The sequence below is a fragment of the Ictalurus furcatus genome, chromosome 8, assembly GCF_023375685.1.
Source record: "Ictalurus furcatus strain D&B chromosome 8, Billie_1.0, whole genome shotgun sequence".
Lineage (NCBI taxonomy): Eukaryota > Metazoa > Chordata > Actinopteri > Siluriformes > Ictaluridae > Ictalurus > Ictalurus furcatus.
Window position 1 is genome coordinate 13,311,968 of NC_071262.1, and position 19,594 is coordinate 13,331,561.

At 40.3% G+C, this 19,594-nt stretch overlaps 1 protein-coding gene across 8 annotated transcripts in view; it reads right to left on the minus strand.

Moving 5' to 3' along the window:
* mid2 (midline 2) overlaps positions 1–19,594 on the minus strand; it is a 162,843-nt gene that overhangs the window by 71,585 nt on the left and 71,664 nt on the right. The window contains exon 1 of one of the 8 annotated variants that reach the window (XM_053630906.1): positions 18,532–18,919. The exons of 4 other annotated variants lie outside the window; for them this stretch is intronic. The gene's annotated coding sequence lies outside the window, so the exon portion shown is untranslated. Of the gene's footprint in view, positions 1–18,531; positions 18,920–19,594 lie in introns of those variants that run through there. 3 more of the 8 variants (XM_053630905.1, XM_053630911.1, XM_053630912.1) reach the window with 3 other exon arrangements.

Here is a 19,594-nt window from a genome sequence, read left to right on the forward strand (position 1 = left end):
AACAATACCGTGATAATACTGATAACCGTGATAGTTTTGGTCACGATAATCGTGATATGAAATGTTCATACTGTTACATCTCTATGGGGTATGCTTTGGACCCTTCCTTTCCTTTTCCATACTTTTCTTTTCCCATCATTCTGGTACAAGTTAATCTTGGTTTCATCTGTCCAAACAATCTTGTCCTTTCTGTTCTTGAGTGTTATCAGTGGTTTGTTATCTTGAGGTAAACCCCACGCATTTTTCATTCATGAAAGTGTCTCTTGATTGGACTGACAATGATCTCCCTACCTCCACGAGTGTTTTTTCCTTAACCAAGGAAATAATTCTGTGATCATCCACTTTTAGTTGTCTTTTGTCATCTTCCAGGAATTTTGGTGCTTTGAAGTCAACACTTCACACACGATCACATTTGGATTGCTTCATTTCAAATCTACTGTGGAGGTATACAGAGGCAACATTGGGCAAAGTGTGTCACTGTCCAAATACTTATGGACCTGGCTATAAATACATGTTAAACAAAAGATGATGTGTATAAATCATATAACTGGCTGTAGGGCTATTAAATCAAACACACAAACAAACAAACAAAAGCCAGACAATGCACACCCACAAGCGACAAAACCTTAAAAACTATAGAAACCTTTAGTCTGCTGACACAGCATACTGTAATAAAAACAGACAATACTCTAAAAACATTTAGACTTAAATCCTAATTGGACAGGATTACATTCACACAGGGTCCTGGGATAATTTCCTATTTTACAGGAGCCCCAATGTGATTTTATTTGCGTCTGGATCGGCCATGATGTCTTTTTTCTCCATCCTCCTCTGAGAAAATTACAGGCAGGATTACCTACTGTTTTTCACTCAGATCATTCCGGTCCCGTCCGCATACACGTCTGTGATTTTCTATTCGGATGTCACCTTCATACTGATCATTTTATTGCTGTGTGTACGCAAGACTTTTCTCACAGATGAAATGTCATATATATATTATATATGTGTAAATATATATAACCTATTACAGATTCAATTCAATTTTATTTGTATAGCGCTTTTAACAATGGTCATTGTCTCAAAGCAGCTTTACAGAAACATATAAACACAGGATACAGATTTTAAGTGTGTGAATTTATCCCTAATGAGCAAGCCGGTGGCGAGGAAAAACTCACTAAGACGATATGAGGAAGAAACCTTGAGAGGAACCAGACTCGGAGGAACCATCCTCATCTGGGTAACAACGGATAGTGTGAAAGTAAAAGAAAGTTCATTATGCTTTTTATATGGAGTCTGTTTTGTTGAACTAGTCCACTGTTCACTAAAGGAGACTTGAGTGCAAAATTGTATGTGGTAATTGCAGTCCTAAGGCCGTAGTAGCAAGCGTAGTTCCAGCAAGCACAGCGAGACTACAGTTTTTATAGATGTCGGATAAACTGATCCAATATGACTAGTGCTTTAATAGCACTTTTTGTTATACAGTGCTGGACTCTGTGCTGGATCACTGTGGCTCTATTGCATCTCCAAATATCCAGAAATTGTGCTGTGACACTCATTTTCTCTTTACTTGCAGAGCTGTTATAATGGAAATCTACTTACACACTACACACTCCTTTCTTTCAATCAAAAACAACAGAAGCATCATCACTGAAAGTCTGGCTCTCTTGCTACATCTAAAGTGTTTAGCAGTCTTTTCACAGCAGGCTTACTTTGAGCTGCTTCTGACTTGATGCACAGATCCTATCTTTTACACGGCTGGATGACGGCCAAGCAGCATCGGCACAGTACATGGTGTGTTTAATGAGAGTCGTCATACTGATGAGAGATGTTAGATATCTCATGTCCCGCTCTGCATCTCCCTCCAGCCCCTCGTCACACTTCAAAAACCAGGTCTGAACTTAACCCTTTAAACTTTGTTCAGTGAAGAGGGAAACAAGCATGAAAGCTTGATTTGATGTTTAAAACTGGAGTCCAAGTTCACATAACGGCTGCAAAGGACCTCAGCACTTCCTTCAACATCCAGTATGGAGCTTGGCTGATGAAAGCCATCGAGAGACCGTTTACAGAATTATAAGCATCAGTGGAAATAATGCTGATGAAGCACAGATGTCTGTCTGAATCTTATAGAAAAATGAAACATGAAAGTGAAGCTTTTCTGAACAACTCCCAAATGCAACATAGATCACAAAGTGGGCTAATAACATTACATTTTTCTTCCGGTTTTAGACTGTAAGAAGTTACAAACCTGCAAACATCAAACATGAGGAATGTGATGATAGAAACTTTACTGAGACCTCGACCATTGCGAGACAAGTCATCTGCACAGATCATGACCTATCATTACTTGATAACACTTTTAAACGCACTTCTGTTTGGTCAGTTGTGAAAAGGCCATTTTGTTTTGCACCACAGATCTAAAACATGAGTGACACTGAACATTCAGAGTAAATAACAAAATCTCTCACAAATGACCAAACAAAAATGTTTTCTAAAGGACGAGGAGTCAAATATGGGGGAAAAACTAATTATAGATCACTTTACAAGGCTCCACGGTAACAATTTTTTTAGGAGCACTTTTAGGAGCACGGTTGAAATGGTTATTTATTTATTTATTTATTTATTTTTTAGTGATGGTAACGTTAATGTGCTACAATATAACGCATAAATAGGCATGACAAAACTTGGGCTTGTCAATTATGACAGAATTCAGGAACATAGTGTGAGCCATGACACATTAATTTACCTTCTGATAAACTAAATCAGTTTTTCCTCTTAGATCGGTTCCCCAGTACAGTGTTGCCATGTTTGCTGATAATATTGTGTTTTTTGGGGGATTAATTCAAAACATGAAAACTAGTATTTACTTTTATAGTGATCTGGCAACCGTGAGTTTAAATGAAGTGAATGCGCTGTCTACTAGAGTTGGTGCAGAGAGTGAAGAGAGAGCGGCAGTGTGCTGTATGTTTACAGACTGAACAGGTCTTACTCTTGATTATGATTGGTGAGGAATGATTTAATAAAAAAGTCTGAATTACACCCCACCTTGTAGTGTTAGCATTTTTATTATTATTAAATTATATATAATTTAATACACAAGCATCTCACAGTCACAGGTTCAGGTCATTCTGCAGGTTCAATAAAAGATGGCGGTTGTGAGATCGGGAAGTTGAGAGAAGCAGATGTTCAGTGTTACTCTTCATCATAATGGCATCTCTGCAGTATTTACAAACTTGTTCGGTTGACCGAGGTGATGAAAAGCAGTGTGAAAGTAACTGTTGCGTGGTGTAGATGCAGTTTGGACTTCCTGTAGTTTTTATTCCGATTGTATTATACAACTCCGAACAGGTCACTCGCACCGGTGAGAATAAATATTTATTCACAGTCACACACAGTACTTTCAATCGCAAATGCGAGTGAAATGGTCGCACTATAGAGCCCTGCTTTATCTACTAGATATGGTTACTAATGTATCAGCTAGACGTCCTTTCTTGGCATTATTGGGTGCTTTGTCATTATCTCAACAGCACATACTATTGTACACATACAGGTGAGGACTGAGCACTGAAAAATGAATGTCTTTGTAGAAATAAATGTATTGTAATGAGGATTCTGAATGCTGAGTGTTCCAAGGAAAATGGACAACGCCATATTTCTTCTGGGAAATCAACCAGAAACCCGTTTAATTTCCTCCCAGCAAGTAGATGTGTGCAAAAAGTTTCAGACTCAAAAGCTCTGAAACCAATCATGATAACACAATACGGCCAGTATACTGGGCAGAAACGGATCGACAATTACTAATTGCAGCTCTAAAAAAGGAACAGTTTCCTCTTGGTCATAGATGAACGAGAGATAAATGATCTGCCTACCAAATGTGAAGCCTACCAAATGTCAACAAGAAAGTCTAGCAATTAGTTGGGTTTTTTTTTTTTTTTTACTATATAACGTTACATCGCTACAACCTGTGCAGTCTAGTGTCCCAAAAGTCTCCATACAAGGGTGAAATTAACTCTCAAAATGTCTCCCAAAATCTTTCAAACTTAGTTTACTTCATATGATTATTTTTTCAGATAAATATTAAGAATACTGTTGACAGAAGAAGAACGTATTGAAATCATTCTCATGGCTGGATCAGGAAGCTGTCGCAAGGTTGTGATGAACTTTTACAGGAAACACTGTGAGCTCATCACACACGACACTGCTGACAAACTTATTAACAAAGTCAAAAAGACTGGAAGTGTTGCAGACCAACTGAGAAGTGGACGTCCGCGAACATCTACTGACGAAGGCACAACCGACGTGGTGCTGACAAACATAGTCCCTCACGTATGGACACTTTTGGGACACAGTGTAGTAATAAACATAGGCCAATGAATAAAATTTATAAAATGAATAAGGCACATGTTATTAACGATAAGTGATTGGACGTACCAATGTGTCGCCTCTAGATTACCTAGATAAGCTTGCCACCTCGGTATTAGATCATTTAATACTTTGTGTAGGTCATTTAAGGCTAAAACTGTGGAATGATCGGGTTGATGCGGTGGTAATGGAGCTGCACACGTCTCTACGTTTACAGCTCTGTCATGAACACCTGCACCAGAGAACGACTTCGTATTAATAAATGAACAGCTGTTTCTGAGGTGTTACACGACTGTGAAACCATGCACAAGGAGGGCAGGGGTGAAAGAAGGAAAATGAGGGTAGAGAGAGAGCCTTTCAGACGTAGTTCCCATCCTGCACTAGGTTACAGAGAGGAAGATGCTTCTATTTTAAGCATCTGTAATGTTTGGTATTTCCTTAGGGTGTGAGGGTGTGGAGAAGGCATTGTAGTTTTTGGCAACGTCTCACTGCATTATTGACTCCGTACACTAAAACGCCTAGCTCGTCTTGCTTCTGCCATTCGATTTGTGCTTAACGGAGCAGGCCTTTGATTCATTCGTTTAAAGAATATCTGCAGTGCAAAGTGACTCATTTCTAGAGAGCGAGAGCTTTGTTATGTTTATGTACATAACTTGTGCACACTGAATCAAATGGATGCACCATCGAGCTATCATTACGCCAAAACAGAGAATAGATTATTATTGTTACAGTTGTTGTATACGCTTAATGTAACAAATGCCTTAAAACAGATCTGCATAGATAATCCCCTGTCCAAAAGTCTTACGCTTTATGCAGTCTGCTTGAATAGTACCATATGGAAAATGTAGAGCTTTGATAAAGGCTGTTTTAACATGAATGCTAGGAAAGAATTAAACTAGTTTACACACACACACACACACACACACACGCACACTACACTCCCACATCCTCCATATCTATTTCCATTCAGCTTTGCAGGTCAGGAGAATGCAGGTTAAACTGCACGTCATGGATCTTGTACATGTGTGGGTGTGTGTATGCTTGATAAGCTCACTTTTGTCTGTTTTGTATTAGGTCTGCAGAAGAGGCCACTCATGCCAGGATTTAAAAAGAAATGCTACTTTAGGACAGCTGTCGTGCCCGGTATCATGCAGACCAAGACCAGCATCTTCACCCACATTCATCATGGATTCATTTCTCCTACAAGAACTCACCCAAGCCTCAATGCTTAAGAAAGCGAAAAATACGAGAAACAACACTGTGTTCTCACACGCTTAATCAAGATGAAATTAGATGTTATTGTTTAGTAACAAGTACTCGATTAAAACACACCACACACCATCAGCTGTAGAGAAACACATGCTTGTTTGCAGTGATGGATTAGGCAGTGTGGTGAGTGGGCTTTTCAGCAGCACTCTAATCCAGCTGGGCTGGAGATGCTGGAGCGAGTGGGAGTGCACTCATCACGCTCGTCTGAGGAGAACGGCGTGGCCGTCGAGTGTTAACCATGCAGCCAAAAACGGCTATTAGTTCAGCCGTGCTCCTCTTTCTCCTTCACCTGCTCGCTTTGCCTCCTCACAAAGAGAACACCGGGGATCTAAAGAGCAGGTCTGAGATTCCTGACTTCATGTTTACACCTCGCCTCATAATCAGACTACAAAAACTCACTGTTCACGTATACAACTTCATCTGAATAAAACAATCGAGGCCGACCTGAAGGAAATTTCTATCCAACAGAACGAGGTGGGAGATCCTTTTAAGAACGCATTGAAATAGAAAAATAATAGCCATCTAACCCTTTGTGTCCAATTGTTTTCACTATCAGAATCAGCATCTGAGCAGGAGTTTAGCTCACAATGCACTCCTTGTAAAACGGTGTGTAAGGAAACAGTTCATGGTACAGATATGAATCTATTTACAATACCTGTGTGGTTGGACTGAAATCAAACTAACATCTTGAGATAGATGCAGGATGTGAACTGACCTCAGTAATGTTTAAACCCTATTTAAAACTTATTTACTGTGTTATTCCAAAACAACAGCCTGTAAACATTAAGTATGCGTAAAGGTTATAGTTATACGAAAATATAAAGGCTATACTCATAAACATCTGTTTTACCGATGGATAAAATGTGCATTTTATGTTATTTTCAACAACTAAAGCATCCTTGAAATATTGTGAAATGTACTGTGGTCACGAACTCAACTTCTCGACGTCCATTTAAAGATCACACTTTCAGGACGTTTTGTTGAGCTAAAAATCATTTAAAATAAAATACTCCTTTAATGAAAGTTCTGTGTAAATGTTTGTGTAAGCCAAACCAAACAAAAAATTTCCTCCGGGATTTACAAAGGTTTCGTAAACGCTGATTTTCTTCGTACGCGTGTACGCATGTTGATCATCCATAAAGTGCTGACACAGCTCTTCTGCATAATGCGACACCCACAAAACTCCACGAAAGTTCAAGTGTACAGACAGCTGGGAAATTAGTTCAAGTCACTTCTGTGCCAATAAAAAAAATTACTAATATACAATAATAATAATAATAATAATAATAATAAGGAAACGATAAACATTCCGATCAGGCATTTGTTTACGGCTTGCAGCTACGTGCAGACAGACCGGCCCGTCTGTTTACGTGGTGCCGTTTCTTTTGCCATAATTAAACGATACGTTTTATTTATCTTCCTTTATGGATTTGTCCTGGCTCATGCTCTTCATCTCTGTTATATACTTTAGTAAGTGCCAATAATATAAAGCGACTGGATTTCACAACATTACCTTGATACAATTCTTAGTCCCTGACCAAGTGAACCATCATGAGGATGTGCTTTTATAGCTGAAGAACTTCTGTATCTCGCTCTGGATAACTGCATCTGCTGAATGCTGTAAAATCTAAGTGCAGTAATCCATGCTAATTATATCAATTCAATCAAAATACATGTTCAGGAGCACAAGCAGGATACAAATGTGTTTTAAAAAAAATTATTTACAAGATTTTCATGAATACCAAATTTCTTGTGTAAATGCTCGTGAATGATTTACGAATGAATCCGTTCGTATCCAGCTTGATAAATGAGGCCCTATTGCTAGTAAATCTCTCACCATGCACATGCACACAATTTTAGCTCAGATTACAATGTAGTGTGCCTATTAATGAGAAGTGTCCCGTTTAGGACATGTATAAACAGCTCATTTAGAATTTGTAATTGGAATGAATTCATCCAACTAGTGAAAATCTTCGGAAAACAGAGCCGGTGAACAGTATGGTGAGGGTAGCGGCACATTTATTAAAAGAAACCGCAGTGTTTTGGTTGGAGCCCGACGTGATTATCATAAATGAATCAAGGGGAGAGTATGTTCATACTAAAATATAGAAATCCTGACACCGCTGATGTCTTAACTATGTATGCCAAAGACTGCTGAGCGTTTAGGTGCTGCGGCTAATTAAAGTTTGACAAGCATTTTGTCACATTGAAGAAACCTAGCTTTTGCTTGATGATGAAGAAAAGAAAAAGGAGGTTTGTCTCTCTTTTACTCCAGCTTTGCTACCCTGTTCAGACAGATAACGGTGTATACAGCATGCTTGAAAGAAATGTGAATATTCACAAGCACCATTCTGAGTGTATGTCTCATGTCTGCTTTTAAAATCCCTTAAAATGCAGAGAGTGAGAGAGCACGAGAGTGTGTGTGTGTGTGAGAGAGAAAGAGAGAGAGAGAGAGGAATAAAACCCAAACACTGCATGAATGTGCATGCCTTTTTCAAAACTAGGTGTGTATGCTACATGCCTGTCAGGGTACATCACATCCAGCTGCACCCCTCCCTGCCTGTTCCCCAGTGCTTATCAATCCGAGACGACGAGACCCAGGGGTTAGGGTGGATGAGGTTGCTGATGAGCCCTAGTGCCAGGTGAGATCATGGGAAACACAGGCAGCTGGCTCTTAACAGCCACAGCAGAAGCCTCCCTCCCTACTGGAAACTCATGACCTCTCGCCTACCTCCATCTCCACAGCAGCACAGCCAATTAGACCCATACGCTCCCCCTCCACCTCCATCAGCCTGAAGCTTCTGTTCGGAGCAGATGTTGATAAATGAACTGGATTTCAGGCAGAGAGCTGCTGGATGGACCCACTGAAACATTTGTGGTGGTGTGCGAAAGCACTGCCTTCCGAACCTGGCAGCTTTTTGAAGGACGGATCGCTATTCGCTGGATTGATAACGACTGTAATGATGTAATGCCATTAGTGTGTGTTATGTTGATGTGTGTTATATGAAGAGTATGTCCATGAGAACTGGATCAGGTATCAGCTGATTCCCAGAGCACAGATATCTGTATACAACTGGAAACAGAAAAAAAGCGGTGTATCCCTAATTCCCATAATGCCCACTGTCTCTCCTGTAGGACATTTAGGTTCATGTACACAAGGACAAAAAAACTATATACAGTAGAGCAGACAAGTCTCCATTTCCTGTAGTGGCAGCAGGCGCTGTAGACCTAGGGCTGGGTGATAAAACGGTATCGGTATTTATCGACGGTACACCTTTATCAGTAACGATTTAAAAAATGTTCGGTATAAAATATAAACAGACATGAAGTTTGGTTGAATGAACAACCCTCAAGCGTGCGCCGTCCCTGGATCGTGAACAGACTATCAAGTGACAAGCAAACAGCCAATAACAAGTTGCGTACGTGTGGGGTTCAGTTTCGCCATCGCCCTTAGAACACACGAACACGAAGTCGCGGTCAAGTACGGAAACACAAGCTGCGAGAGACTTGTAGTGCGCATGCACAGTGCTCTACATGTACAGTGCGTGTGACTCTGAACCGCACGCGAGGAAGAAATGTGACATTTTGCCGCTTTTTGTGTTTTCTTGTTAAAATGTCGGCTCTGGGGAGGACAGCGAGTGTCCTCAGAGCAGGAGCTCGACTCGGTAGACACAGACCTCAGCACAGTGTTATCCAGAAGCAATAGTTTAAGTGGAAGTTTTATACAAGGCTAGGCTAACTATGCTAACAGGCTGAGCACAAACCAGAGCAGCAGGAGTCCCATTCTGCACTGTAATGCGATGCATTTTACATTGCACACGTTTTTTAACATTTTATTTATTACATTCATGAGTTTCTTTAACACTTATTTATTTAATCTTCATATAAGATATAAGAGAAGATATCTGCTTAAATTCTATGTTGTTTTTGACTGTTAAAGCTAAAATTATTTTTGTTTGCATTAATAAAGTGGGTAAATAATAATAAAAAAAATACAGTGGTTAAATTCAAGCCTTTTTTTTTTTTTACTGGTCTTTGTTTAAAAAATTAAATATTTTAAAAATTAAATACATTAAAATTTATCAATAATTATCGATACCGAATGATATGAAAAGCCCTAAGTAGAGGACTGAACATAATTCACCATTCCCAAAGTCAGTCTGCCTGTTACACCTCACTTCCTGTCTTGGTACATTTAAAATAAGCTTTAATATCATGTGGTACTAGCTATCTGGGTATTGGTACACCAAGCGCCATCTCTCAGAGCAGCACTGGCAGAAAATCCAATTACATTTTTTTTTTAAGCAAACGTGCAAACTGCCTCAGCGACTTGGTAGGGTGCTCTACTGGAGACTGGTCCTGGAATTGAAAACAGTGTGAAAACTTCCCAGGGACACATTATGGCACTCCATCTAGTCCTGAGCATAAGCACATTGTTATGGAAGTATATCAGTGACATGTTGCCACTGTTCACGGGTGACTTCATAACTTCATTATCCAACGCCTGCCACTGTTCACCAAGTGCTTCCTCTCGGGCACATTATGGCGGATCAGACATTAATAGTGAACGAAGATCTAAAAGGCTCCGTATGTCACAGACAAAACAGTGAACATATCAAGTGCGCGCAGAAGGTTTCGGTCTCAGCGGCACGCACTAGCTGTTGCTACTGTGGCACTATTTAGACTGCCATGCTGCTTTAAGTGCTTGGGCAGAGTGAGAAAACAAGTCAGGAGCTTGACTCAGCAGGACCTATTCCTGAGCTCTATTGTGTTTGTGTTCCTGAAATTAATTATCAGCTTGTAGAGAGGAAACTCATTCATAATGCATGACACTTCCTCGTGCCTCAACGCAGAAGCTGGGACTGACTAATGTAGTCAAACACAGAGGCATATGATCCTTGCAATATTCTTTTTTCTTTTTTAAAGATATTCCAAACAATCAATCCCCCTCAAGCTGAAATGACCATAATACACTAAAATTTCCTGCAATTTACCACAGTAAAACTATATATGATAGAATTATAAATAATCAGTTAGATAGACACTAGGGTGCTTAATAGATTTGGAGCGTTTGGCCATGAATCAAATGTGAGTGCGCACAGACGATGTACATGACGCTCTCCGTGTAGTGTACGCGTGTTATTTTCAAGTCTCCTCACTTACAGTAGATTATACAAATACATTTTATAAACAATAGTTATTACACTCCATCCTATAGTTAATTCTGTTTGTACTAATGAGAAGATATATTAAGCATTTTTAAACTTTATAACTTTATTTTTCTCCTGCTGCACCATTTGAAGAAAGCTAGACATCTATGTTTTTGTATCTGTATAACAAAAACAAAAATAAACAACTGAACAAATGTGTAAGCGGACATTTCTGATGTGTTACTAATGACACTGTGACAGTTTAAAACCTGTACACATTTGTGTCCGCTAATCGTGAAGCGCTCGAGCTGAATGTGATCTTCAGGGTCTTCTTACAACCAATCCAGACACACACAAACAGAGCTTGTTCAATTTACTTTGGACTACTCCTTCTATGTAAACATAACGCTGCATAAAATTATACCTTCAGTGGTGATCAACTAACATATGGGTTAAATCTGTCTTGATACCAGGAAATATCAATGTCCAAAACAATGCCAGGATCTTTTGCACGCATGTGGAATGTTTCCCAGGATGCCACTTTACACCTGCAGGGCTGGAGGAACTAGTCCTCTTTAAGTCTCCATGGATACAAGGCTGAAAGACAATAAACAGCAAAGCAGGACCGATTTCCTGTTGGGGCAGTGTGCACTGTAGGCAGCAGGGGCATTAGGTGACACAACTGACACTGATCCTGAGCCAGTGTGGTCCTGTGAGAACTAAATATATTGCACCGATATGCCCTGTTATACCTCCCTTACAGTCTGTACATGGATTCTAGATGTACTGATAGTGGGGGGCACGGTGACTTAGTGGTTAGTAAGTTTCCCTCGCGCCTCCAGGATTGGGAGTTCAAATCCCGCCTCTGCCCTGTGTATTCCTGTGTTTCCTCCGGGTACTCTCATTTCCTCCCCAATCCAAAGACATGCACTGTAGGCTGATTGGCATCTCTAAATTGGTCGTATCGTGTGAATGTATGTGCGATTGTGATGGGCTGTGCGTCCACGGTGTTCCCGCCTTGTACCTTGAGTTCCCTGGGATTGGCTCCAGGCTCCCCACGACCCTGTGTACTATAAGCGGTGCAGAAAATAGATGGATGCACTGATATACCCCAACACCTGGGTGTGTGCTAAGTGTCTGTCATTATATGGCGAGGTCAACACTATTAAAATAAAATCAATTAAGCATTATTTTTTCCCCACACAAAGATTAAACAATGAGACATCAAACTGACAACAAATAAAGAGTATTTAATGAACACACAGCCACTGCATCTGTGTGTGTGTCTTCATCTGAGCTGATTCATGGTCAAGCGCTCCAAATCTATAAAAGCACTGTATGAAATGTTTCTTACTAATTTTGAATGTGCCATAACATGATCACAGAGAGCTGACAATAACGCACGAACATTAGGCAACATGATCACACCTTTATAATGGGTGAGGAAAGAAGGAGACACTTTATTTTATTTTATTTTTTTGTGATGGATTTTATCCAGCCTACAGTACAGGACGTCCTGACGATTCCTGAAATAGACCTGGCGCAGTAAGATGATGAGTAAAGAAATCATAACACCATTGTGTCACAGATCTTACCATTTAGTGCACGCACCTGGCACCGAACACTGGCAAACTTAACATGCAATCTGGCACAGAAATACCCTCCAGGACAGTAATGTTCATGAATTCCCCATATTCATGATTACAATAGCCCCAATTCCTGCAAAGAGTGCGAGTGCTGCATATCAGATCACGTCAGGAGGCTTTTCACTCTGCTCTGAAACACACACTACCACATCACATAAAGGAGTAGCTTTAAACATGCACATTCTCAGATACTCTCGTCGCAGATTATATGATTTTACAGCCCGGACCCCCCATTTAGGAAGATCCTGTGAACGTATAAATGTTTCCTACAAGTTCCTAAAAAAAGATTTATAAAACATCCATACGCACGGACAAATGCGCCTGTCGCAAGTTTGCCTCTGATAACGACGCAGATTTGGCACATTTTCCAAACCGATCTATGATGTAATGCCATTAATGTGTGTAATGTTGACATTTGTTTCACAAAACTTGTCAAACTGCCAATCAATCAATCAATTAATGCCACCTAGAGAATGCCCATAAATCTCCTTAAATGGTGGGACTCAAGCAGTACAGAGTGTCCTCAAAGTCAGGAATCAATGGGAGCAAATATTGCAATCTGAATATGTTGAGCAAAAGCTGCAAAAACATGATACAGCGGCAGAGAAAACGTGTAGAGCTTAAGGGTGAAAAACACAAAATTAAGTGTATGTAGCACTACTCTCAATGGTTCCTGACTTTTTGGACATCCTGTATATAAAAGTGTACATATATAAATACATACACATAATATATAAATACATACATACATACATACATTACATACACACACATACATACATACATACATACATATATATATATATATATATATATATACACACACACACATATATATATATACACACACACACACACATATACATATATATATATATATATATATATATATATATATATATATATATATATATATATATATATATATATATATATATATAAAAAACACGCGCACACACATTTCAGAGACTGCTTATCTGGGATTTTCAAGCACAACAGTCTGTAGAGTTTTCACAGGATGGTGTGAATAACTTCCAGTGAGCAGCAGTTCTGCAGGTAGAAACACCTTGTTGATGAGAGAGGTTAGAGGACTCGTTGGAGCTGACAGTAATGCTATGGTAACTCAAATAACCACTCTTTACAACCGTCTAGGGCTACAACTAATCGGTAATTAAAATAATCGACAAAGAATTTCATTATCGATTAGTTGGGTCTGTGATGTCACTGTGGATAACCTTAACACTTTTACCTTTATATCCTTATCTGTAAATGTTAGAAACTCACGCCAGTATTTCCATTTTACATAAAGCCTCATCCTGACAGCGAGTGAGTCTCCATTAAACTTCACTGAATGAGCGCGAGTCCACGCATACGCATCAGTCAGCGTGCAATAGAAAGGAAGCGCAATAACTCCGACTAAAACATTTTGATCAAATGTTCTTTGATGCTAAACAAAAGTAACTGTGTTTATGACAGCAGTAACTAATGGGGTTAGAACATCTAATTGTATATAAATGTAAGAAGTGTCATACATTTACAGAATAAAGTAACATGTTACTGTGTCCAGATGAGTGAATGTGTGTGTTACTGCAGAACATTCAACCCCTTACCAGTTAACTTAGTTTGTGCTTCTGTTTTTCTTTTTGTTAGCATTCATAATATAGTGATTTAAGATCTGCTTTAAAGCTTGAGGACAATCAGTTGGTTTTTTGTTTTCAAAATATGATAATTTGTTAATTTTTTTTTTTTTTAAATCCTTTGCACAGTGTATAACATAGCCCACATAGATACATTTAAAGTAAGGCTGCACAATAAATCGAATAACGATCGCGATTACAATGTTGACTGCCCACGATTAAATGAACACGATTGACTGCGATATTAACATTTAAAGTTCGTCCTCCGCTAATAGAAAACTCCGCTGCAGATCAAATCAAGCACTTCCTACATTGACAGCCAATCACCATAGAGCGATGCAGGGATGACATCATTTTGTAGTGCCAAAACCCTGAAACGGTTTAGCATTTTAGCCCTCGAGCTGCCAGCTTCGCTTCGAGCTCCAGCGCTTTGGGCGAGGAGAAATCATCACATTAACATGATGCTCTACCCAAAACACAATGTTTGAAAGACTACACTGGGCAGAATGTGAAATAACATGTTTTTATGAAAATAAAAATTGCCCTTTTAATCCAATGAATTGATTAAATTAAGAAATAACTGACAGATTAATCGATTACCAAAATAATCGTTAGTTGCAGCCCTACAACCGTGGTGAGCAGAAAGGCATCACCGTATGCACAACATATCAAACCTTTTGGCAGATGTGCTGAGAAGACCACATTAGGTTCCACTCCTGTCAGCCAGAAACAGAAATCTGAGGCTACAGTGAGAACAGACCAAAACTGGACAGCTGAAGATCGGAAAAGACCAGGCAACGTCTTTCCAATCTTCTGTTGTTCATGAAAATCACAGGAGATCAGCAGTTTCCAAAAAAAATGCTCAAACCAAAACGTCACAGAGATCAAATATTTCCTCATTCTCATGTTTGATGTGAACAATAGCTGAAGCTCTGGACCTGCATCTCAAATATTTCACACATTGTGCTGCTGCCACATGATTGGCTGATGACTTGCTTGAATGAGCAGGGATACGTTCTCTATTTAAATTCATATTAAAGTGGCTGCTCACATCCTAGTTGACTTATTGATTACAGGAATTTATTCAGTCACTCTCTATCATGTAACACCAGCATGAGTAAAAGACCCCATTAGGAGGAATAAACTTCCACTAGACTACCAGTGCATGAGCATGAAAAACTATATACAAAAATTATATATATATATATATAATTAATTATATAATATATATAAATATTTTTGCATCGGAGTACAATCCTGTTTTGTATGTTTTAACATATAAACAAATCCACTGCATTTAAGATCAATGCATTTAAGATTACTTAGAAACCTGATGCTCCAACACGCACAACTGGCGAGTACAGACCAAAATTACAATAACAATGCCAAAGTCAGTGCCCATTGGTCACAAAGACCCACAATGCCTTTGTGACCGTGGCACAAGGAGCCATTAAAATCCATCTAATCATTTCATTATACATTGGAAAGAACTGCTTATTGCTTATATTTCAGACTGTCAGAAAGCTTAGTAAGCTTAGTGTAAAAAAACAAAAACAAACAAACAAAAAAAACCCCCAAAAAACAAGGAGCCCAAAGAGTGCATTCCTACAGCTAACTGAGAGAACAGCTGAATTAAAGATAAATATGCAGAGAGGCAATAGAAGGGGGACATTGTGTGCCCATTGTGTTCAAGCTTCTGTAAATAGCTTTCCAGCATTTCCATCCATAAATATTAAAGGGATTAGGGCCGTTACTTCTGTGACTGGAGAGTCATACGGATGTAGCCAGGAAACGAATTAGATCAATGTGAACAATTCTCCTCTAAAAATGACAGCTGCTAAATGACATCTTTATGACCTTCACCACTGTACGCATGTGTACTCCGGATGTAACAAGAAAACAACCAAAATCAACAAACAGCAATTTCTACCAGAAAAAAACAAAACAAAAAGATTTATCAATATATTTAAAGACTTTCCTGGTGGATGCAGAGGTACAAAAAAAAAAAAGGGCTCCAAATATATCAAAATATCAATAATTGTTTCAAGACTGAACCAGCCTCCAGCAGACATGTTTTTCAGATCAATACCTGTGGAATAATGAAAGACTTAAAGGCACCCTTAATGGATTCACATCAAAAACGAGACCGCTGCACCTAATTTGGTGTAACACTCTAGGATTTTCAGTTTGATTTTGCTCACAGACAAAAATCTTCTCACATGAAACAAATTATTTGGTCGTGAGTGGAGATCAGCAGTCTTACAATGTATAATGTGATTGAGTATCAGTGAGAGACATGTTGATACGTCACTCTCTCCTCTCCACTAATAGCTGGTGTGTGGTAGGCGTTCTGGCGCACTATGGCTGCCGTCGCATCATCCAGGTGGACGCTACACACTAGAGGTGGTTGAGAAGAACCCCGGCTATATAAATGTAACTGAGTAATTAAGTAAATTAAAATCTGTGTGTGACCGCTGCGATGACGCTCGTCTAAAAGCCACCAATAATACGACAGCAGAAGATTACACGAAATTCACAAGACAGCTACAGATACGGTAGTGGCAATGGTGAAACGGCGGCCGGGGGGGGGGGGTTCCATCGCTAGAAGATCTTTATTATATAACCTAACATACAGAACATGTGTTAGAGTTCTGGCAAAATTTGATTGGGATCATTTCGTAGTATGTAAACTTGCACAGATCAGCCTAACATTAAAACCACCTGTCTAATATTGTGTAAGTCCCCCGTGTGAAACTAAAACAGCTCTGACCCGTCGAGTCACGGACTCCACAAGACCTCTGAAGGAGTGCTGTGGTATCTGGCACCGAGACGTTAGCGGCAGATCCTTCAAGTCCTGTAAGTTGCAAAGTGGGGCCTACATGGATCGGACTTGTTTGTTCAGCACGTCCCACAGATGCTCGATCGGATTGAGATCTGGGGAATTTGGAGGACAGGTCAACACCTTGAACTCTTGGTCATGTTCCTCAAACCATTCCTGAACAATTTTTTTGCAGTGTGTCAGGGCGCATTATCCTGCTGAAAGAGGCCATTAGGCAATACTGTTGAAATGAAGGGGTGTACTTGCTCTGCAACAGTGTTTAGGTAGGTGGTACGTGTCAGAAACATCCATGCTACGCAGCCTCATACACAGCAGGCTGAGATGCACTGTGTGTTCTGACACCTTTCTATCATAGCCAGCATTAACTTTTGCAGAAATTTGTACTACAGTAGCTCTTCTGTGGGATCAGATCAGACGGGCCAGCCTTCGCTCCCCACACGCATCAATGAGCCTTGGGTGCCCATGACTCTGTCCTCATTTCACCGGTTGTCCTTCCTTGGACCACTGCATACAGGGAACACCCCACAAGACCTGCCATTTTGGAGATGCTTTGACCATCACAGTCTGACCCTTGTCAAAGTCGCTCAGATCCTTACACTCGCCCATTTTTCCTGCTTCCAACACAACAACTTCAGGCACTGTTCACTTACTGCCTAATATATCCCACCCCTATACATGTGTCACTGTAACGAGATAATCAATGTTTTTCACTTCACCTCTCAGTGGTTTTAATGTTATGGCTGCTGTGTGTATATCATAAGCCTGCTGAATGGACGGTGTAAACCTTTAATCAACAGAAAAACAGGAAAATAACCAAGCAACACTTTTCCCTGTCTGTCTGTGAGGCAGAAAATGATTCAGACGGACATCACTAGATTACATCAGAACCGCAGTCAGGACTTTTATTTATTTATGTATGTATTTATTTATTTCAGGGCGTTTTAGCAGCACAGTTCTCTGTCATTGTCGCACTCGTGTTCAAAAGTGCTAAACTTTATTTTAAGCACTTCATCTTGAGATCTGATACTGAACCTAAATTCACCCTTTTCAGGTTCCGGCCTTTTTTTTTTTTTTTTAAATCAAAACAAATCGGTTCATTAAGACTGTAGACTGGTTTAAAACGGTGAGCCAAGGCTGTGCATGGCCGGTTTCCCCGTGATGCCACACGTCAATACGATAGAGTTCTTTCTGACACCAAAAAATAAAACAAATAAAATTCATTCTGCATTCAGAAATAATCAAACATTCACGTGTCACTGCGTTTCTCATGCGCTGTGGTTAACGTCTGTAACTGCGATGAAAACTAGTTTAGCCAGACCTTTGCTACTGGGGTCACATGAACTGGACAGAAGTGTGGCATTACAAACGGGGGCGTTTATTTAAAACAACAACAACAACAACTACTACTACAACTACAAAAAAAAACTTTTAGGTAGTAAAGCGTCGAATTATCTTGAATCTCTTAAACCGCACATTAGGATGAAATAGGCGAGGGCTAGGCTAGCAGTTAAATCAGCCCGAGCAGTTTCATGTCTCCTATGAAGCCCAGCAGCTTGAGTGAAAACATAGAAGCGTTCAGAGAGAGAGAGAGAGAGAGAGAGAGAGAGAGAGAGAGAGAGACGTTAACGTACCAGCTTTATACGTCGACCATTCTTTTCCTCTGTCATTTTGAAAGAAGACGGGAACCGAGTGGATAAAACGGAAGACGGTGCAGGAGTCGGTGTGGAGCGTCTCCACTGTTCAGCTCTCGACAAACACGAACCTCCGCAGCGGTGCGCGCGACTCTCACTGAGGCACAGCGGAGAGGAAAAGCGCGAGCGCGCAGAGCGGACACAATCACAGGAAAGAGACAGACTCCACCCACCTCAGAACACGGCTACACCTACACCTACACACACACACACACACTCACACACAGTACAGCTACACACACACACACACACACTCAAAGATCAGCTACACACAGAGCACAGCTACACTCACACACAGTAGGGCTACACACACACACACACACACACACACACACACAGTACAGCTACACACACACACACACTCACTCACAAAGATCAGCTACACCCACACACAGAGCACAGCTACACAAACACACACTCACACACAGTACAGCTACACACACACACACACTCACAAAGATCAGCTACACCCACACATAGAGCACAGCTACACACACACACACTCACACACACACAGTACAGCTATACACACACACACAGAGCACAGCTACACTCACACACACACTCACAAAGATCAACTACACTTACACACACACACACACACACTCACACACAGTACAGCTACACACACACACACACACACACACACACTCACAAAGATCAGCTACACACAGAGTACAGCTACACTCACACACAGTAGGGCTACACACTCACATACAGTACAGCTACACACACACACACACACACACACTCACAAAGATCAGCTACACCCACACACAGAGCACAGCTACACACACACACACTCACACACAGTACAGCTACACACACACACACTCACAAAGATCAGCTACACCCACACATAGAGCTCAGCTACACACACACACACACTCACACACACACAGTACAGCTACACACACACACACAGAGCACAGCTACACTCACACACACACTCACAAAGATCAGCTACACCTACACACACACACACAGAGAGCACATCTCCACT